Below are 24,064 nucleotides of genomic sequence, written 5' to 3' on the forward strand. Positions count from 1 at the left end.
AAAAACTAGGAGAATAAAGGGAGGGAGTGAATACTGCAGTGGTGAAGACAAGAGCATCTAATGTTATGGTAAGATTTTACACAACTGTACTATGTCCTTCCATTTACCACTGCAGTAGTCATTACAAGTGGGAGAGTGCCAAAGCTCAAGAAGAAACATGTGAGGAGGAAGCAGCAGAGCCCTCTATGAAGCCATGAACAATGACATCATCAAATCCAGCCCTAGCTCTGGAGATACCATCCAACTGGTAATGATTGGTAAAGGCATGCACAGACATCCAGGTAGCAGCTTTAAGAATAGAATTAGCATCTAAGCCTTTGAAAAAAGCACCAGAAGAAGCCACAACTCTAGTAGAATGAGCCTTTATAGAAAAAGGATGGCTCTTGCCATGAAAAGTGTAACAAAGGCAAATAGCCTTTGAAAGCCAAGTGGAAATAGTATGCTTGGAAACGGCCAAACCCAAAGGCCTAGGATGAAAGGAAACAAACAACTGATCAGATTTCCTTATAGCTTTAATTTTATCCAAATAAAATCTGAGCTGTCTATGCACATCTAAGGTATGCAGCACCCCCTCACTGTCAGATTGTGGAGAGGGGAAAACAGTAGGCAAATTAATAGACTTATTAAGTGACAACTCATTAACCACCTTGGGCATGAAAGAAGGATTAGTATGCAAGGACACCCTGTCCTCATGAAATATCAAAAAAGGTGGACAAGCCATACCTCTCTGTCAGAAGTAAGAGCTAACAAAAGAAGTGTCTTCCAAGAACAATGTTGCAAGGAAGCTGAAACAGCAGGCTCAAAAGGAGCCTTAGTCAATTTTTCCATAACAAAACTAAGATCCCAGGGAGAAGAACAGGCTTCGTGGGAGGTCTAATATTAAGGATACCTTTAAGAAATTTCTTAGCCTCAAATCCTCAAATCTAGAAGCTAATGGAGGAGTTACAGGCAGTCAAGCAGAAAAAGCTGATAAGTGGGCCTTAATAGAAGAATAGGCCAAACCAGCTCTGAGCAACTCACACAAATAAGAGAGAACCAAAGGAACATCCACAGAAAGTGGGTCCAGGTCATGAGAAAGACACCAAATAGAAAATCTCTTCCATTTAGATAAGTAGGATTTCCTAGTAGTAGGTTTCCTGGGCTCCTGCAGGACATGCAGTACGTCCTTAGAAAAAGGTGTCTATAAGGGATCAAAACCCTATCACCCACAGTGTCAGTTGAAGCATGGACAGGTGTGGATGGATGAGAGATCCCTTGTCTTGTGTGAGGAGATCCACCCTGTGAGGTAACGTGTGATGATTGCCCTTGGCTAGATACAGAAGTAGAGGGAACCAGTGCTGTCATGGTCAAAAGGGAGTCACCAACAAGATTTTGGGAGCATCCTGTTGAATCTTGAACAGGACTCTCAAAATGAGAGGAAGGGGAGGGAATGCATAAAGAAACATCCTCTTCCATGAAAATGAGAGGGCATCCACCTTCCATATCAGAGGACCTGGGACTCTGGCACAAAACAGAGGAAATTGTCTGTTCAGAGGGGAGGCAAAGAGATCTACTTGAGTAGTACCCCACTGGTGAACAATGTCCAAAAACTTATCCCTCTGAAGCATCCATTCATGGAATTGAGTGAAGGACCAGCTCAGATTGTCTGCACAACATTCTGATCTGAAGGAATAATAAACTGCCTGAAGAGTCACTTGCTGTTGGATAGCCAGATCCCATACCAGAAGTGCCAGCTGGCAAAAATGGTAAGATCTCATACCCCCATTTCTTGATATACCACAAGACTGTGGTATTGTCTGTGAATACCTTGAGAGGCCCTGGAGAGAAGAGGGGATGAGAGGCCTGAAAATCCAGCATAAGAGCCCTCATCTGTTTGATGTTGATGTGCTCCTTCTGCTGATGAGGCAACCACACTCCCTGTACCCTCAGGGAGCCAAATGTTTCTCCCCATTCCACATCTGAAGTATCTGTGAACAAATCCTTAGAGGGAAGAGGAGGTTGAAAAGGGAGCCCTGGATACAGAGTCAACTTATGAATCCACCACAGAAGTTCTTTCTTGAGACACAGGAGAAGAGGAACAGGAAAGTCTACAGGATGCACATGCTGAAGTCACACCAACTTCAGAAACCACTGGAACTTCCTCATGTGGAGTTTGGCCAGAGAGAGCATTGGAATGGTGGAAGCAATGAACCTCAGACCTCTCAGAAACTCCCTAGCTTTAATGGAGGCTAGGGAAAGAAGAGTTTGAAAGAAAGAAATGAGAGTTAATGCCTTTGGAGGAGGCAAGGATGCCAGCATTGGCACCGTTTGAATCCTCCAACCCAGAAAGACATGATCCTGAGAAGGAGTCAGGGAAGATTTTTTGAAGTTTATTGTCAACCCCAGGCTCCGAAGAAGAGAAATGGTAAAATGAAGATTTTGCAAAAGAACCTTTGGAGAAGATGCCTGAATTAGCTGGCCATCCAAATAAGGAAAGATTTGGAACCCTTGAAGCCTGCAAAAGGCAATCACAGAAGCAAGCCATTTGGTGAATACCTTCGGGGCAGTAGAAAGGCCAAAGGGCAAAGCACGGAATTGAAAATACCAAGAAACAACGGAGAAATGCAAAAATCTCCTGAAAAGAGGATGGATCAGAATATGGCGATAAACAATCTTGAGGTCCAGAGACACCAGAAAGGCCTGGTGGAACAAGTGAGGAAAAAGGGACTGAAGGGACAACATCTGAAAGGAAGGCCCCTTCAGAAAGGTGTTCAGATGGGAAAGGTCTAGAATATGTCTCCAAGTACCTTCTTTTCTGGGTACTAGAGACATTGAGTAAAACCCCCTTTCCCCCTTTGGGACACAGACACCTCATGAATAGTACCCTGAGACAAGAGGCCTCAAAGAACCTCTGGGAAAAACAGAAGTTGTTCCCAAGGAGTCTGAGGAATGCCCATTAAAAGAGGGTGGGAAATCCAGACCATGAAGTACCCCTGCCAAATGATTGACAGAACTCAAGAACCCTGAGTGATTTGGAGCCAAACAGGAAGAGAAAGAGAAAGGCAAAGAGAGTGAGGAATGTGGCTAGGAACAGGTGGATAGTCAGACAGCAGCTGGTTTGTCAGGAAAGGAAGGCTTAATAACCCCTGCAGTCTGAGTGTCCTTAGCAGGAGTCATCTGTTTACTACCCTTTTTACCTTTAGAAGGAGGGCGAGACTGCCTTTGAGCAAAGGCTGGCTTAGAAGAATAGTTTCACTGAAAATTTAGGCACAGGAGAAACAAAGACATGCTTAAGCTCCTGTAAAGCCATCTTCTTGTCCTGAAGAGACTTAAATAAACCAGCAGCTGCTTCACCAAACAAAAGTTTATTATCCAGAGGAGCATCCATCAACTTAGCCTTAATATCATTGGGCAAAGGTTGAAGCCTAAGCCAAGAATATCTCCTCAGAACTGAACCCAAAGCAACAACCTTAGAAGAGGCATCTGCTGCATCATAACTACATTTGCTAGAGTAGAGACATTGAACTAACTATACTAACTTCCTACTATACATGGCTCACACCTGTCTGACATAGCAGGACATAGTGTTAGCACACAGCTAGAGTGTGATTATGCAAACACATACATTTCACAAAAACTGACCATACTGACCCACCCACATGTAAGCTAGGAAAACATTAATGTTGAGTGGAACACACCTCCTGTTAGTGACCCTGAGATATCTCATACTTTACTAAATGTTCATTCTTTTTCACACACACTCACTACACTGGTGTCAGCCTTGTTACACTTCTCCCACCCTGTGCAAATAATGTTGACTGTGCCATGCACTTTGTTCATTTGGTTTGATTTAGGGTTGCATATATGTCTGATGCACAGAGTAGGTAGTTAAGATAGTCTTTCTCCCTATGCTGATTTTATGCACATTTATTATATAACAGGATTTTGGATGTTTTTGTAAATACTCGTTTTGAAATGTTTTCTCTTTTATTTAATATTGTAAGTCATGCATTCGAACTACTGATATTGCATTTCTACTTACTGCTCTACTTGTTTAACTGTTGATATAATTGTCCTGCTGACTGTTTTGTGTACAGTGGGTAAGTGATGGGCTTGACGCTGGTTATTGCTTAGCTGTATATTGCAGATATCATTCCTGTAAGCAAATAATGTCATTGACAGGCACTTCACACAGGTTTTGATTGAGTATGTTTATGACTAAGAGTATGCAGATATGTCTTTTACATTTATCTTCTTACACATTTGCTCTTATATTACAGGTTCCACACTTAGCTTGACATAACTGCAGTTACGAGTCATGTGCTTTGGGGCCGTCTCTGTCTGATGCTATCTGTACATAGCCATTACATGGGTAAGTAAAGTTTGTGGACACTGAATGGCATAATTTGTATGTGCTTAGGTTGTTATCTGTATTCCTTTGTAGGCGAGTGTGTGTGTGTGTGTGTGTGTGTGTGTGTGTGTGTGTGTGTGTGTGTGTGTGTGTGTGTGTGTGTGTGTGTGTGTGCGTGCTGTCATTTGCCTCTTAGAGGCATCTTTACTGCATTCAGCACTTTCAGGCACTTTGTTTTGATTAAGCAGGAGTATATCACTGAAACCTGCACAAGCACCCTTTCGCCAGCTAGCAAAGCAAAGATAACCAGAATACAAACATCACTAAAAAGCCAATAAAGAGAGTGATACCTAGTGCTATTTTAAGAGCACTGATAAGAGGCTGTCTGTGGGGTAATGCCCCCCCCCCCCACACACAAGTGTATCAGCCCTTCAGTGCCTCTATTCTAGATCCTAGGGAGGTATTACACTAATGGAAATGGTATGACCTCACTTTGTCCGTGACTGATTACCCATAAAAAGAGATATAAGATGGGAGATGATGGGGTATAGGTAGTAGAGCAGGACAATAGTACAGACAGTAGAAGACTGATGGGGTGGAATGAGGAAAGCAGAGGTAAGGAAAAGCAGGAGTGGAGGATCTGGATACACTTAACCAGCAGATGACACTATACAGTTTACAGCAGTAAATGCTGTAGGAGGTTTTTGTTACAGTAATACATTGTTTTTAATGTAAAGACAGACTGTCAAAAATCATTGGCAAGCAGAACGCATCTTGAAATGGTGCTTGTCCAACTAACAGAGGGACAGTGCAACATCATGGTACAGCAAATGTAACAAACAACTCCTAATTAGGTGTAGCAATGTCTTACAGTCATTATACATACTTTATTAACTACAGTCCAAAGCATATTATAATGCCATACTACCACAGATTGTAAATTGCAAATCATTCAGTGTTTGTGGAAGGGTCTCAATTGATTGTTATTTAACAAAAATATTTTAAGTATAATTTTTAGGATGAAGAGCTCTAGAGCAGATGTTTCTGCTTCTGGGAGGGAGAACGAGATGTAAATTGATTATGTAAGGGTTACATAAGGTACAATAAAGGAGAGGCATTTGTTGCAGGTGAATTTTACTGCTGCCAAGAAAAGCAATTCCTTACAGATGGAAGTCCCCAACCCTCCCTCACTAGCTAATTGCTGGATATTATGTGAATAAACATATAGAAGCAAGCTGCAGTTACAGAGAAAGTAGTGTAGAAATTCCTGCTAAAATATGTTTCCTTTATTTTACAGACCAGTTAAATTACGCAGCCTGAGTATTTCCTTTTCAGATGTTTCTTCCTGATTTTGTGTTTTGTGTCCTTGATTTTCTTATTTATCTGTTTATGGTCAACTAAACACAATTAATATTGTGTGATTTAAATGTCCTGCTGTTGTATCAACTTGTTTTGCCTGTAAAAGCTTTTATGCTTGTCAAGGTTAGAGTTCATGAAACTGATGGTTCATAGCTAAGTACTAGGCTAGCTGCTCTTGCGGACTATTTTAAGCCTAGGTAATTTCCCCTTCATGACAATTAGGTCCTTCCTGTACCTCACATCTGTGAGATAAGCACCTTAGTCATTATGCCAACCCCCAACCTTGTTTGCCTGTAAACATATATAGGTTTGTGAAGGTTGGAATTTATTATAGTAAGAATCATACAGCATCATATTACAAATTTACAGTTGCACCTAAACTGATTGGCACCATGCCAAGTTCACAAATACTTTTTTTAATCTATTATGTTCAACTGACAAGAGGTGTTTGTGGAAGTAGAACACATATTTATTTTGCATGTTGAATGAAAACACCATCTATGATGCATGTTTGCTAACCATGTTTCTTTGTTAAACTGATACATTCACATCATACATTGCTAGGCATAATACTGATTCTCCCCTACCCATCTTAAATGCATTTACTGCATTGTAGAAAAGTAATATATCGTCAGTTAATATATTTCAGCTTAACTTTTTCTAAAAATCTGCACTTGTCTTTTCCTTCCAATAATCTACTGTTTCCGTAATGCTCTAGGAGGCGGGTGCATGCATGTGTGTGTGTGTGTGTGTGTGTGTGTGTGTGTGTGTGTGTGTGTGTGTGTGTGTGTGCGCGTGTGCGCGTGTGCGTGTGTGTGTGCGTGTGTGCGTGTGTGCGTGTGTGTGTGTGTGTGTGTTGGGAATGTGGGTGGGGGGCATGTGACTCTCTCAGTCTGTCAGAAGGTGGGTATTAAACAATTCTTATCATGCCATTTTTTTCCTGTGGAAATAGAGGGAAAATGAACAGATGTACTTACATGAGTATAATGCTGCAGATAATTACTTTCCCTACAAAATAATGCTGAAATGTAATGAGAGCCTGTGGTGATCAGTATGATAGAATCAAATTATTTTAAAAGGTGAAGAGTATTGACTTGTGCTGCAGCTTGTACTGTCTGTAGTGACTCTTCGTCTAGCAATAGTAATTAGTGAGCTACATTTCACTCTTGTGACACAGGAATGTATTTTATAGGGTATTTATTTATTATTTATTTATTCATACAATTTGTTAACTGGGATAGAGCACTGATCCCATTAGATCAATATCAGTCACAGCCCAGTGGAAACACCATCTATGATGTTTGTTTTCTAACTGTGTTTCTGTGCCGAAGTGATTCATGCAGACCAATAGGTATGGATACAGCATTAGTGCAGAATTCCAAAATTAGCAGTCCACTATTCAAATCTAGTTTAGCAGCAACAGAAAATGTCAAGCTAAGCAATGCAGATCTAATTGACAACACAGAAAGCAAAAAAAAGAGAAGCACATGAAGGAAGATTCAACTTGGAATCACTGAGACTCGTTGCTTCATTTCCATACTATTGCTAGTGCTAAACCACCTTTAAACCTACCTCAACAATTATATCTGTTCATATTTTCTTCACTTTTTATTCAGGAAGCATTACAATTTTTCTAGTTTGATCCAACTTTTTCTATCCCTACCTGAACTACTACATAATCCAAACTAGCCTTTTAGAGATTCATATTATCCCAAAAACTGTGAGTATTTATGAACATAAGACATTTTACAGATAATAGTTATTAGTTTTACTCTCTCTCTATGTCTGACCTACTGCTCTAAATCTACCATACCTTCCTTCTATAGTTACTGCTACTGCGTTTAACCTCACTACACCTGCTATCTTAGACCAAATGTATGGTAAAGTGTTATTTTTACAACTTAATGTATTGTTTAATATTTAATATTGTATTTTCTTTAAGTAGATGCTTAGTATCTGTAGTCACTTTGTTTAATCCTGTTTGGAGCTTTTCTCTCCGGGCCTCTACTGAAAATGGACATATATCCAGATAGACTAGCCCGGTCAACAAATGTAAAATAAAATAAATAAAATAAAATAAATTACAGTCATACAAGTCTCACATAAAAGGCATTCTTCTCAGTGATCATCTGTCATGTGCTGTAAACAACAACATTCAGAAATATGAATCTAATCAACATGGCTGAATTCCTTCCTTACAGAAAGTAACCACAGTTACTTCAGTTAAAAATACAAGAATAATTCATTTGTGCAGGCTGGAACCAGAGTTACTTTCATAAGCCAACAGTCATGAGCAAAGTTTAAGAAATTATACCGCTCAGTGATCATCTGTCATGTGTTGTAAACAACAACATTCAGAAATACTCACCACTAGCCCATCTTGAACTGGATGAGGCTGTTACCTACTTTAATACTAACTTTCTTCAGATCTTTGACTGCCATGCATCATATCGTAGAATAAGAACCAAATCTGTCCCTTGGCTCACAAAACAAACAAGGCAAAATATACTCCTCAGAAATAAAATCTGGACTAAATGGAGAGCCACCAAATGTCCAACAGATCACCACCTCTTTAAACAGCTAAGAAATGCCACCAAGAAAGATATTCTTACAGACAAAAAAGACTTCTACCTTCACCTCCAACAAACCAGTCAACAAACTCCACAAAAATTTTGGTCAGGGATAAACAAACTTCTTCAGCCAGGTCACCCTACTACTCCAGACCCAGCCGGTTTCAACCATAACAACTCCAACCAGATCCCTGATGCCTTTAATAACTACTTTACAGAAGCCATTCAAACACTAGCCAATTCCTTACCACCCTTCACTGCTTCCCCACTAAATATCCCCAATACTTCATCTCCCACCTTTCATATACAACCTCTATCTACATCTCTCATCTGTAAGTTACTTCAGAAATTGAAACCTTGCACCCCTTCTGCTGACCGTCTCCCATCTGAATACCTACAAATTGCCGCAAAAGCCATTGACTTTCTCATCTCTATCCTTATTTACAGAACCATCTCAGAAGGCAAAATCCCTACTTTATGGAAAGTATCCCACATCATCCCTCTACATAAAGGTGGACCTTCTATTGAGCTTTCTAACTTTCGTCCTATTGCTTTACTCTCCCCATTAGCTAAGATAATGGAAAAATGTATTCACAAACAACTACTTAACCACTTACTACAAAATAACCTACTAGCAAACTGCCAACATGGCTTTAGGCCATTCCATAGCACATCGACTGCCCTCTTATCCTTTATCGACTCTATAAACAAAAATCACAACAGTAACTCTTTTTCCTCTGCACTATTTATTGACCTGTCAAAAGCCTTTGATATGGTTAACCATAACTTACTTCTAGACAAACTAAAGGCCCATTCTCTCGATCCTCAAGCTATACAATGGTTTAGGTCTTATCTGGTAAATAGACATCAAGCAGTACTTTGGCATAACAATCTGTCTTCACTACTCCCAGTAAATATTGGAGTACCCCAAGGCTGTATCTTAGGTCCCCTACTCTTTTCCTTATTTATTAACAATCGACACATGAACATACCTCAAGCCACCTGCATTCAATATGCTGACGACTCCACCTTAATCTGTTCAGCCAAGAATATAGCCTCTCTCCACTCTCTCACCCAAACTGTTTTTAATAATGTTAAAAACTGGTTTTTGGAACACTGCCTACTCCTGAATGCCAAAAAAACAAAACTACTGTTTTTTACTCCAACCCATAAATCACCTATTCCATTCTTCTCTGTAACCTCTAACAATGGTTCCAACATAACCCCAGACACTACAACCTGCCTACTAGGTGTAACAATTGATAATCGTCTCAGCTTTGATGACCACATCAACTGCACCATAAAATCTAACAAAAAACTTGGTACCCTCTATAGAATTAAACCCTTCCTTACCCCTTCTGCAAGGAAAACTATTGCCCAGACCCACCTAATTTCCACCCTTTTCTATGCCTCTGTTATATATACTAACCTATCCAAAAACAACCTCTCTAAACTCTCTGCCTGTTATAATAGCATAGCTAGATTCATTACATGCTCCCCCTTTAAAACTCACCACTGCCTCAACCTCAAACAACTTGAATGGCTAGAATTGCAAAACCACATACTCTGTCAACAATTACTTATTACTCAAAAGATCCTATACCACCCTAACACCCTATCCTCACTAATCTAATTACACCGTATAAAAATCTAGCTACACTATGCTCTGCTAATAAGCTTCTAGTTTCCTCTATTAAATCCAACAACAAAGCCGATGATTGACTTTTTTCAAACACTGCAGGTAAAAACTGGAATCTGCTTTTTTCTGAATTATCAACCCTTGCTTCAACTTCTCTGTTTTAAAAACATCTTAAAGAACATCTCAAAACTAATTGGCTTTGTCCATGTGCTAACCCAGACATATCTTTTTCCCCTTCCTTTTCTACTCCTCTAACCTATGCCTCCAAATCTAGCTATTACCCTTTTCTGTATAATATGAGGATAAAATATAACTTATTTTTCTCTTAACTGAGTCTTGCTCATACCTTCTTGTGTGTGTAGTATATTGTTTAGTATAATTTTTTATTTTTCTTTGAACAATGCTGGCTCTGTATTTGCTTTATCATGTCTTTTTATACTGTTAACTTCGTCACTGTTCATGCTTGGAGCTTTTCTCCCCGGGCCTCTACTGAAAATGGACATATATCCAGCTAGATTAGCCCTGTCAACAAATGTAAAATAAATAAAATAAATAAATAAAAATATTAGTCTAATCATCATGGCTGAATTCCTTCCTTACAGAAAGTAACCACAGTTACTTCAGTTAAAAATACAAGAATAATTCATTTGTACAGGTTGGAACCAGAGTTGCTTTCATAAGCCAAGAGTCATGAGCAAAGTTTAGGAAATTATACCACTTAGTGTTAAATGTTTGCAATATCACAAAGTAGTCAAATGGTATTAAAAAGAAAACATGCACAAATAACTTAGAGCTAAAAACAATAATGTGCCCCTCCTTATTGAACTTTTTACACGCAAGACTTTGAAAAATGAGCATTTCAAAGTTATTTTCCATTAGCTTTATACATTTATTATTTCTTTCTTTCTCTCCCTTAATCTTTTTGATTTTGTTCCTCAAAATTCCTTTCCCTAGTGTTATCATAACTACTATATTGCTCTACTCTTCCATTACCCTTTCCTTTCACAGGCCTGTTCATTCACCTCTCGGTACTTCTTTATCTAGCTTAATCAAATCAACTTTTATTCACTTCCTATCTCAATGTACTTCCATTAGCATGACTATACCCAAATATACTCCTATCAAAAAATTATTTTCTTAGGTAATTCCTAGGAACAAGAAAGGAAGTCACATTTGTCATGTATAAATATATAGATATGTATCAGTATATAGACCACCTAATTTTAATAGACCCCGGGATTCATGAAGCTCGGTGCAAGGCCGGTGTAAGGCCTGCGCCGGCGGTGCAGTGAATAGTCGGCGTAGCAGCACCATATGCATAGTAATGAGTGCGCGCCGCAACCACAGACACGTGCGTAGGGCACGTGAGCGAGCCCAAGTAGGATGCGTCCGGAGGCATGGCTAAGCCGGCAGGCGATGAGCAACCTAAAGTGCTGATTTCCACAGGCCGCCCATAATAGTAACCGCACCAGCCAGGGCCCGTGCAGAATGAAACGCACGCAGAGTATGCAACATAGTACCTGTCCCAACAAAACGGAGAAGCAAACACAACCCACGAAGCCCTAAGTGTACCCGTCCAAGGAACAAAGGATACGCGTAATACCGTGTCCGTCCCGCAATGCACAGTCAGTGGGCATACCCAGAGAAGTTGTACCGCAGCATGTCAGCGCGCCACACCGACATAGAAGTAGCGACATGGGCATGGTCACCAGGGTTACCAACTGTCCCACTTTGCTAGGGACAGTCCTTCATTTGACAGTTGTGTCCCGCCAAAAACCGAAAAATGGCAAATGTCCTGAGATTTCCGGACAAAAATATTCCCTTAATATACCTTTAATAGTAGCATAAAACATTTATTTTGTATTTGAAACACATACATGGCATAAGAAACAGAATAAGCAACCCAAATGCTATGAGAATAAGCGTTTATTTTGGCAAAAAAGTGAAGTTCTTTCATCTCTACCTGCTGTGGGTATGTGTTGTCCTGCAAAATCCGATGTTTCCACAAAAGATGTCCCACCTTGGGCATTGGAAAAGGTGGCAACCCTAATGGTCACCAGCAGTAGTGAGAGTACACAGCCGGGTAGCCGTGTCGACATAACAACAAGAAGGAACCAAGATACCCTAAACACAGGCAAACATGTGCATAGCAACATGTACCACACCCAGCAACGTGCTTGTCGCATACACAGGACGGCGTATGTCTAAGCGTAATATCCAGAAGCAGAACCCATGCATGCAAATGTAATACACAATAGCCCCATTATAGCATGTAACCCGCACCCATGTACGACCGTGCACCCAACCCAGCTAGCAGCCTTGCGCAGCTACACACCTACACACAATGGGCATACCTGAAATGTGGTAAGAAGTATTGTCTTAGGCAGTGCCATGCGGGGAAATATGTACCCCACATGTTAACAACCCACCTCAGGTACAGATATGCAAATGGCTGCATGTGAATGTGTCGGCAGAATGTGTACATCCCGCATGTGGTATGGACCCGTCCAAACCCCATAGGCTTGCACACGCCACGGTGCACATAACTGTACACATGTGGACAAGGCGGGATGTTCAACCACCGTACCGATGATTAGCTATGCAGACATGTCAAACACATATAGCGGAACATCTGCCTACCAAACAGGACGCCCTAACAGGGTGCCACAGGCACAGAAGGGGAAGGTGGGACATCACATGTTGAGAGTAGCGTTGCGGACGGCCAAACACCCACGGCCAACGCAAAGGACGGAATAACATGCATATGGCCGGATGGATGTTGTTAGAAAAATATATATATAAACACATATGAAGTGCCAGTTTAGAAGCAAATAGTATATAATGCATTTTATTCTACTTTACAATATGGCAGTAGAAATGATCTTGCATGTAATTGGCTGAAGCTTAGCTGCAGTGTGATTGAACTCTGACCCTGGCAGTAACCAGTTCAGCAGGCTTATGTCTTTCAGCATTAATTATCTGCTGGGTTAGAGAAAAATAAATGTATGTACATGTATATCTTCCTCCCTTCCACTGAGGAGGATGGCCTTGTGAGCTCTATCGAAGATAGAGTACAACTCCTTACCAGAGAGACAAAGGAACGTATTAAGAAATGAACTGACTATTGTATCCGAACAGTCCAGGGTCCTTGAAAGAGCAACAATTACAGAAGGACACTGTAATTGACCAGGTGCCTTGCAAGGCTGTGTTATCCTCATGGGAAAACATTTTAAAAGCATTACCTCAGCACCTTCGTATGAATAGAATATTGCAGACTATAGTGATGGAAATCTCCTGTGACTGACCACGTCAGTAAGGTGGGCAAAAGCTGATAGTAAACACTATATAAACAAATTGCTTCCTGTATAGAGTCAGACAAAACTCTTATACTTGTACTGTATAGTTTTTTGCCTCCCGGTGTACACTACTAAAACGTTGTGAACCTGAGCTTCCTGTGTTATTGACTGTCATTTAGAAAAGCCTACTGATTTCTACAGTCTGATTTTAACAACTTATTTGACATTGTGGTTCTTCTTAGCCAGAATTCCCTTGGTAAGCTACAGGTCAGAGTGCATGGGTGGTAAGAAATCTGCGCAGGAGAAGTTGCCTAAATGGTTCTTCTTGAGTGAAAAGACCTCCGACTGAATTGTTGTGTGTAAAGAGGCTGTCCACTTTCTGATCTGTGGCTGAAAAGCGGAAAACTGGATCCCAAGAAGAAAACGTGCAGTCATAAACGGGAGGCTCAGGTAAGGAGAGTTTCCCTCTTTGTCTCTGTTGTAGATCAGGGACCAGGTTACATTGTGTTTTTGTTAACATTTGTGATAGCAGGTCGAGGACCAATTCAAGTAGTTTTACATTTGGTCATAGATCAGGGGAACACAGAGCAGAGTAAACAGTCATTGTAGACACTACAGTGGATACAGGGAAGGAGATACCACGTGGTACGAGAGAAGGGTTACATAACAGTCGTTTTGAAGACATGGGAAATTAGTGCACTAAGAGATCGTGAGATCCGCCCTTGATGGATGATGCGAAGTATATGCAATTGCAGAGAGCAGATAATGTGAGATATTTTGCAAAATGGTGTAATAAATATGACTTTGATGGTATATTAGACAAAATATCGTTAGTGAAACTTTTGAATCACTTAAAATGTGACGCAGATGTTCAGGCGAAAAAACAGCGACATTTGGGTATCCCTCAAGCACATAGGTGGATTGAGGAAGTGAACCGAAGGGAACAGAAGACTAAAAATGCGAAAGCATCATAATTAGACAAAGAAGATAATAATACAGTAGTAGCGACGGCCCCTCCCCCTCCACCCCCTCCGATACCACATCCAGGATATGAAGCGGGAGGGCAGGCTAGTCCCCCCCACGTTATCCTGTGGCAACAGAGGTATTACAACAACCATTTGTAAGAGAAGCTATTGAAACTAGATCCCGAACATGTAAAACACCTAGGGACACTCAACTAAGAAGAGAGTCACTAGAACAGAGTGAGGAAATCTGTCAATTAATTGAAGTACCGAACCCTCAGGCAGGACAGGAAGGCCAGGACCCAACTCCCCTAGTGTATAGACCGTGGACACCGGAAGATATCCGGAAAGTTACAGAGGGAATTCCCCATCCACAAAGTAATCATGAAAAGTTTATACAACATTTACAAAGTATGCGAATGAGTTACCACTTAAATGGGGAAGAAGTAGAGAAGGTGATTAGACAAATAATAGGTCCAGACTGGCACATGTTTTGTGTCGTCCGTAATGCTCGTGACGCGCAACTTAAACCACTCCCACATAGTGACGCAGAAGTAGACACCACGTTGAAGGGTCTTACGGACCGAATTACTGAAAAATGGAAACCTAGAGCAGATTGGACCTGTATTAATCAGTGCATACAACAAGATAATGAAACTGTAGATGGATACTATGGTAGATTATTGGAATGTTTCAATAACCATAGTGGCATGCCTATTCCTGCAAATCAGAAAAATGATAGTGCATATGAACAACAGTTGAAAAATGCATTTTCGAAAGGTTGCATTGCCCCTATCGGTAGCTATATTACAAAGCATATGATAGATCACCGAACGAGTAGGCTACAAGCCTTACTGGAGTATGCTAGGTTTGCTGAAAGACATCTTAACAGTAAGAAGAAAAGGAAGACGCAGGTCTTCACAGCTGAAGACGGAGCAGAAGTATTTGTAGTACAGTCAGGTAAAAAGGGTAAGAGAAACACTCAGGGCAATAAACGCTCTGACAGAGACTCGGGGGTGTTTGAGGAAAGAAAGAGAAAAGGTGAGTGCTTTAACTGCGGGAAGAGGGGACATTTAGCAAGGGAGTGCAGGTTGAATAAAAAAACGTCTACGGAAGGGAAGGATAGGAGTGATGAGGATTGACTATATGACAGTCATAACGTTCAACAGTCATCAGGACAGACTAATGGGCAGGGAGAAAATGTAAACGCAGTAGAAGGAATAAAGGAAGTGCAAACAGATGTAGAAAATGAGGAAAACGAAGTACTAGAATTAGCCCTGTTGAGCTTGGAGCTCTATTTGGCGGACACAAAACTGGAAGTTACACGTCTGGTGGAGGGGAAGGATGTGAGATTCCTGTGTGATTCAGGAGCATCACGAACTTTGATGCACCCTTCAAAGTTACCGGAACACTCAGAATCACCTGACTACATATTAGTGAAAGCAGCAAACGGGCAGCTATACAGGGAACCACTTTCCCATGATATAGCAATAACTGACCCTGTTTCAGGTATGTCCCAGAGAAGTAAAATAGTACTTTCTGCAAAATGTCCAGTAAATATACTGGGGAGAGACATTATGCAGCTCTTTGGCATAGCAGTAGTCCCTACCAAGAAGGGTATGGAGGCACAAAGGCAAATGGATACTTTTGTGGTGCGATCGGAGGGTGAATCCCATTATTGGTACAGGCAGGACCTCGTCACGACTGGTCCAGGGGCAGTAACCGAGGAACTGATGAACGTAGCCATCAGTAAGGTACACTCCCTTCACATTGATCAGCAGCATTTGTTACATTGTACTCTGTACTATTGTAGCACACCAGGGCCTGATAAGGAATATGAGCAAACATTGTGCAGATATCCTGCCAATAGACTAGTGTTACGAACCTTGTACTGGGATACTGAGGGTAATAGTGTGCTGAGTTGTTCATTACCTCAGGAATTCATGGGACTATATAAGTCCAACAGGCCACCGCATGTCAGTGTAACCAAACATAGAAATGTCAGATGGGTGGACCAGGGTGAAAAAGTGACAAGATGGGAAAGGCAAATCGACTTACAATTGTCACAACAGGGAATACAGAAGCAAAACTTAAAGTGGCTAACGCAAGCACGTCCAGCTGTACACTTACAGCAGAGTGAGGACAGCTGATTGGTGTTCCTGTTAAAAGAAGAAGAGAGAGCCTTGTGTGACATATCAAGCACTCTTTGGTCAACAGGGAAATCAGATGTAGGGCTTATTCGGACAGCACGTCCAGTAACCATTACACCGAAGTCAGCATTTAGACTGCCAAAGAAATAATACCCTTTGAGGAAGGATGCAGAGCAGGGAATCAAGCCTATCATAGCGGCACAACTCAAGAAAGGGATACTGGTAGAAACTTTAGATTCACCATGCAATACCCCTCTATCTCCTGTTAGAAAAGCAAACGGGGAATGGCGGATGGTACAGGATTTACAAGCTGTAAATCATGCAATAATACCTAGGGCACCGATGGTGCCAGACCCGCACACTATATTGAATGATCTGAAGCCGCAACAGAAGTATTTTACCGTGGTAGATATACGCTATGCTTCCTTTTCAATACCTATACATCCAGATAGTCCGTATTGGTTTGCATTTACATTCAGGGTAACAGATACACCCATACTTGGCTACCGCAGGGATACTGTGAAAGTCCAACAATATTCACACAGGAGATGGCTAGCAACCTGCCGGGGTTTACTCCACCCGGGGGCAGTCAAGTTCTACTTTATGTGGATGACATCCTGCTTGCGGCCCCTACCCAGCAGCAATGTAGGGAAGATACAATAGCATTATTGAAATATGTAGCAGAACAGGGACATAAAGTAAACAAGCATAAATTGCAACTTCGGAGAATACAGGTCAAGTACCTGGGATATGTGGTATCCAAGGAGGGTAGAACATTAGATGAAGATAGGAAGGCAGCAATTTCACAAGCACCCAAGCCAACTACCAAGAAGGAAATGATGTCCTTCCTGGGATGACTAACTTTTGTCGAAGCTGGTTACCAAACTATGCTTTTGAATCGGCTCTATTGTCTGCTTTAATCTTTAATACACCTATGGCAGCACAAGATATACTACACTGGATTCCAGTAGCAGAAACAGGTTTCTGCAGACTAAAACGATTGATAGCTTCATCATCTGTTTTAGGTCTCCCGAATTATCATAACAGATGTTTTCAGACTGTAGATTGTAAGCAGGGATATATGACGTCAGTCTTGATGCAACAGCATGGAAGTAAGCACCGCCCCATAGCTTACTACTCATCACAGTTGGACCCAGTGGCACGGTCATTGCCACATTGTGTACAGGCAGTTGTTGCAGCAGCCATGGCAGTACAGGCTTCGGCATCAATGGTATTATTCCACCCTCTCACTGTGAGAGTGCCTCATGCAGTTGTGATAATTTAGCTGCAAGAGAAAATAGCATTCCTGTCCCGTGCTAGACATCTTTCTTGTTTGACCATACTCCTGAGTCAACCTCATATGGTGATTGAACGTTGTACAACATTAAATCCATCAACGTCACTTCCGACTCCTGTGGATGGCACACCACACAGTTGCCTACAGGAAATGGAGCAAATAACTTTACCAAGACAGGATATTACTGATATACCCTTAGATGATGCAGAGGTGACAGTTTATGTATACGGATCATGTAGAAAGGGTCCTACAGGAAAGAATCTAGTAGGTTATGCAGTAGTTACTGATATTGAGATTGTAGAAGCCCAACCCCTGCAGCATAACTTGTCTGCTCAAGCAGCAGAATTGATAGCTTTAACACGTGCTTGCACTCTAGCGAAAAACAGATGTGTGGACATATATACTGATAGTCAGTATGCTTTCTCTACAGTGCATGTTTTTGCGCAGCAGTGGAAGAATAGGGGAATGATAACATCCACTGGTAAACCGATTAATCATGCGCAATTGATCTTTAATTTATTAGATTCCATTCAGTTACCTACTAAAGTAGCTAATTGTAAATGTGCAGCTCATACAAAGCAACAGGATAAGATTACGAAAGGTAATGCACGAGCTGATGCAGCTGCAAAACAAGCAGCCTCACACTCAGAAACTTTCTTTTGGAATGAGGAATGACAATCCTCAGAGATTCTAGATTTAGAAATGTTAAAAACAATGCAAACATCAACTACAAAAGCAGAAAAGCAGACGTGGGTAAGACGAGGAGCAATCCTTGAAGACGGACTGTACATCTCCAAAGTGAAAAAGCCAATATTACCATCTAATTTATTTAGATATGCGGCTTTGTTGAGCCATGGGCAGAGCCATGTCTCAACAGGGGGGATGGTACAGTTAGTTAACAGAATATTCCAAACATACGGAATTAGGAACTACACACAAACATTTTGTGCAGCGTGTCATATTTGCAGTAAACATCATGCACAGGGAGCATTCCAACCGAAGCGAGGGAGTTTCCCTACACCACCATATCCGTTCCATACTATTTGTATGGAGTTTATAGAGCTGAATAAATGTGAAGGGAAGAAATACTGTTTAGTGATTATAGATATATTTTCAAAATGGGTAGAAGCATTTCCAACCAGGAATCCGGATGCAGCAACAGCGGCAAAGGCCCCAGTAAAAGAAAGTATCCCTAGATCTGGCATACCGGAAAGAAGCTATAGTGACAATAGAACACATTTTGTGAACCAGACAATCCAGCAACCTGGGTGATTCTTTGGGATTTCCTTGAAGAATCATTGCACGTACCACCCACAGTCAGCATGACTGGTGGAGAGGTACAATGGGATTTTGAGAAATAAGTTGATGAAGTTGATGAGTGACACCCAGATGAATTGGATTTGCTGTCTACCTCTAGCATTGCTGAGCATGAGAACAGTTCCAAATGTAAAGGGTTTGACCCCCTTTGAAGTAGTATTTGGAAGGGCATATTATGTGCCACAGTGGAAAGCTTTCATGCCTGCAGAGCTGGAGGTCGATGGCTCATTAGCCAGTTACATGAGAGGATTGTTAACCAATAACACTGTTTTGCAGTTAAACTCTTTTTCAGATAAAGAACAAACGAAGCCAGACGCAGTGCTGACTCCAGGATCCTGGGTGTGGTTGAATGTTATCCAAACAAGTAACTGGACGAGTCCAACGTGGGAAGGTCCGTACCAGGTACTGTTGGCAACGCCTACTGCAGTAAAGGTTGCGGAGAGGTCGTCCTGGGTTCACCTGACCCTTTGCAAACCGGTAAAGAATATCCAGTCTGATTTACATGTCATAGCCGATATACCACAGAGAGAGAATGACCAGGGGAAGAGTGTATAACAATACAAAGTAACCCCAAAGACATTGGTTTACTGTCCTACTGATCATACACCTATTAACCATGTTTGTGGTGACTTTTCTTTTGCTGGGATCTTTCCTGCATATAACTACACAGATATAAATAATGAAACGTGATGAACTGGCCACAGATTGGCATCCAAACCTTAACACATACCTAGCCATGAAGCATGTGTAAGTAGAGACTATGAACATTTCAAATTGCTGGGTTTGTACTGCCATACCTACAGCATATGGAGGACTTTTGATGTCTGCTGTCCCCTTGGGGATAAATTGAGACTTGTGAATATCTACTTTTTGATACAGGTTCTGTGAGATCACAGGACAAAGTGGCACTGTACTTACCTGTTACACAAAAAGGAATTGTTTGTTTTTATAAACATGTTACAGTCCAAGTTGGTTGGCGTAATTGTAACATAACTGTGTCTTACAAATGTCATATAAAAGCCAAAGATCACAGTACTAGTTGTAGCACGATTTATGATTCGTATTTAAGCTTAATGAGACCACCGTGGAAAGATGTGCAGAAACATCCTGAATTGTATAAACAGGTGTCTGTTATAGACAGGAAAATGTTACATGCAGAGTTAACCCGCATCAGTAGTAAAGTAGAATATTGTTATTTTGTTTGTGGGAAAAAAGCATATCAATGGTTACCTGAGAATTGGTCCGGCAGTTGTTTTTTGGGTTATCTAGTTCCAGCCATAAGACATACTGCAGAATTGCCTCTGGGTAAGATACGAAATGTAAGAGATATAGCTCGAAGAACTGGGAACTCAGTCGAGAAACCTACTAATCCAGTGGGTGAAATCGAAGCTGTTTGGAAAGATCATTCTTCCGTAAGAGATAAAGGAAAATTGACTCATATGGACTTGAGTGACAGTGTTATATCCTGGGCTGGAATAATCCCAGCTTATGGAGCAGTGAAATCAATCTGGGAACTGAGGAAGTTGTCAAAACCTCTCGAAGTAATGAGCAATGCGACTTTTCCGCTCTAGAACTTGTGACTGATGAACTGAATGCAATGAGAACTGTTGTGCTACAAAATGTAATGGCTCTTGACTGCACCCTGGCGGCGAAAGGTGGTACGTGCGCGCTTATCAAAGAAGACTGCTGTGTGTATATACCACATAATAAGCACGATATCAACGACCACCTAGAGGTAATACAGCAGGTATCAGCCATGGCGGAACCAGGCCCAAACCCACTGATGAACCTTTTCCAGAATCCATTTGGTGGATGGGGTTCAATCATAATGAATATCTTGATTGCCATTTGTGTTGTTTTGCTCATATTGGGAGCATGTGTCTGTTGCGGGATACCTTGTATGAAAGGATTAGTTAGGGACTCTGTTGACGTATCTGTAACCGAGACTATGTATCAAGACCTGGAGTGGAATTTGTTAATACCAAATGAAATTCTTTCTGAAATGTAAAACAAATGACTTGCCTAGTTACAAGTTCCAGAGAGGAAGAGGCTAGGGAATGAAATAATGTTGTTTATGTTTCTGGATAGAATAAAAGCATTAAAAGGAGGGAGAATGTTAGAAAAATATATATCTAAACATATATGAAGTGCTAGTTTAGAAGCAAATAGTATATAATGCATTTTATTCTATTTTACAATATGGCAGTAGAATTTATCATGCATGTAATTGCCTGAAGCGTAGCTGCAGTGTGATTGAACTCTGACCCTGGCAGTAACCAGTTCAGCAGGCTCATGTCTTTTAGCATTAATTATCTGCTGGGTCAGAGAAATATAAATGTATGTACATGTATATCTTTCTTCCTTCCACTGAGGAGGATGGCCTTGTGAGCTCTATCGAAGATAGAGTACAGCTGCTTACCAGAGAGACAAAGGAACGTATTAAGAAATGAACTGACTATTGTATCCGAACAGGCCTGGAACCTTGAAAGAGCAACATTTACAGAAGGACATTGTAATTGACCAGGTGCCTTGCAAGGCTGTGTTATTCTCATGGGAAAACATTTAATAAGCATTACCTCAGCACCTTCTTATGAATAGAATATAGTGGACTATAGTGATGTAAATGCCCTGTGACTGACCACGGCAGTAAGGTGGACAAAAGCTGATTGTAAACACAATATAAACAAAAAGTTGCATCCTGTATAGAGTCATACAAAACTCTATAGTTGTACTGTATAGTTTTTTGCCTCCTGGTGTACACTAGTAAAACGTTTTGAAAATGAGCTTCCTGTGTTATTGACTGTCATTTTGAAAAGCCTAATGATTTGTACAGTCTGATTTTAACAACTTATTTGACAGATGTGTATGTCATAGCATGGGAATAGGCCAAGCCAACCACCATATTAGCCATGTGTACCACATACAAACAGCCAGTAACACGCAGTAGTAATGCATGAAGGCATACACGACTGTGGGAATAGCACAGGGCATATGGCACGTGCCAAGTGTAGATGCATGACACAAAACCCCAGGATGGGGCCCCCTGCAAAGAGGAACATGTGCCAACCCCACCTCCCACAGATGTACCAGCAGTGAAAACACATGCCATACACACACCGACACTACCGTCCATCCCACGACCGCAACGGAGGCCGGTCAAAGACCACCATGACGCGTGCACAAACAGGGACACGTATAACCGTTGCCTTAACACCCCCCCCCCATAGGCCAAAGAATAATAGAATGGACATATGCATGTAATGCTGTGAAGGATGTGTGGTAGTCCTCAGTATCACAGAGGTAGGGACACAGATACACTGTAATCAACCGTGACGTATGTGCACTGTAGACAGCATACCTGCAGGTAATACAGAGGTCAATCACGTGCCACAGAAATATACACATGAGAAAGCGATAGGGGATACACAAGTGTAAATGGGACAAACTATGAACATAGGTTCATAGGTCCATAGGTACAGAGTATGCTATCTAACCAAGGTCAGCCATAACCCTAGGCCATAGTCAGGATTCCTTTGCTAACCCTCCGGTCCGGAGATAAAATGCCTATTATATTGCTGTACCTCTGTCAAGCAGTGACAATGATGTAATCCCTGGGGTATATCTGCAATCCCCCATCCAATGGACAAGATCCCCCCGAACAAGGCTAGCAAGGTTCTCTGCCTCACATGTACTGTGATGTAGATCCACAGCATAGTGAGTGTCTGGGTGACGTATGTGTCACTCCAACACATCCTATTAATGACTGTGTCAAGGTTCACGCCACCTGCCCTTGTGGTTCCGAGGGATGTAGATCCAGTAGGTGAAGCATAGTCATCAAATATGGGTCGACATGGCCTCGTATGTCAGGCACAGGTCAACACCGAACAAGAGGTATGTGACTGAATGGAGCAGGAGTCCTAACAGTGGGGCAGCATAACACAAATCCCTGACACCCTGCATCTGTCTGACGATTAACCTATGGGGCCTTCCCAGCTGCTGTAGGTGTCGGGTCAGATACCCTCCGAATGGGGCAATGTACGCAATCATAGTTGTAACACATAATGAGTACAAGGAGACGATGACCTACCCTGATCTAGATGTGAATCCCTGCACGATCAGGTGGCCAATGTAGAGGTTCTACCGAACCACGATAGCAACGTGTGTGTCGAACGAATGGTGACCGACAACCTGGGTCTCCAGATCCCTGGTAATTACCCCCGTGCTCAGTGGACTGCCAACCATATGCCGGACAGGGGTGACTTCTTCTCGACGGGTATGACTATGCATTACCTGGCATTTAGCTGTAGGCCATGTCCCTGACAGCAGATATACATATCTGGGAGGCCCCTCGAAGGATATCTGTGTCAGATGTCCATCCCACTATGGCACCCGGTTCGCAGTCATCTACAAACAATGTCAGCCATAACACCCCTGTGTGTGCTTGTACTGTGGAAATGTAGATGTAGAAAAAGAGTGGACCCAGGGCAGAGCCCCGTGGGACACCGCCTGTGACAGGCAGTAAGTCCGACTTGCTGCCAGCAACTATGACCGCGTGGGTCGTGTCACCTAGCCAGTTTGCAACCCATCCTGCGATGTACATGTTCACATCCAAGCCGATGGGTTTATCAATGATACCCGAGGGGGGTATTGTGTTGAAGGCCTTTGCCAGGTCGAGGTAGGCTGTATGGACTGCAAGACCCCCATCAATGGCCTTGGTGACTGTCCCTAAAACGTCAACCAGGATTTAAACGCATGAACTGCCCCTGACCAAGCCAAACTGGGTTGGATGCAAAGTATGCAGGTCCCCTATGTCATCATCTACGGCCCGCAGTATGATCCCTCCCCATGTCTTTGCAGATAAGTCTTCTCATGGTAATGGAACAGTAATAACCAGGGTCAGTGGAGGCACTGACCCTGTGAAGTGGGACTACAGTCGCCGTGTGACACAACTTGGGTACGTTACCCGAGGTGAGGCTAACAATAAACAGCTGTCCTAACTGTGGGTCTAATTCCTCAATGAGATCAAGGAGTACACAGTCGGGACACCAGCTGGTCCCATGGATGCTATGTTCACTACCCTGGAGAGAGCATGTCTCACCCGTGCGTTACAGAACATTCGGGGACCACAAACCGCTGGTACAGAC

This window comes from Protopterus annectens, chromosome 3.part1, assembly GCF_019279795.1.
Source record: "Protopterus annectens isolate FY-2018-M chromosome 3.part1, PAN1.0, whole genome shotgun sequence".
In the NCBI taxonomy this organism is placed as follows: Eukaryota; Metazoa; Chordata; order Ceratodontiformes; family Protopteridae; genus Protopterus; species Protopterus annectens.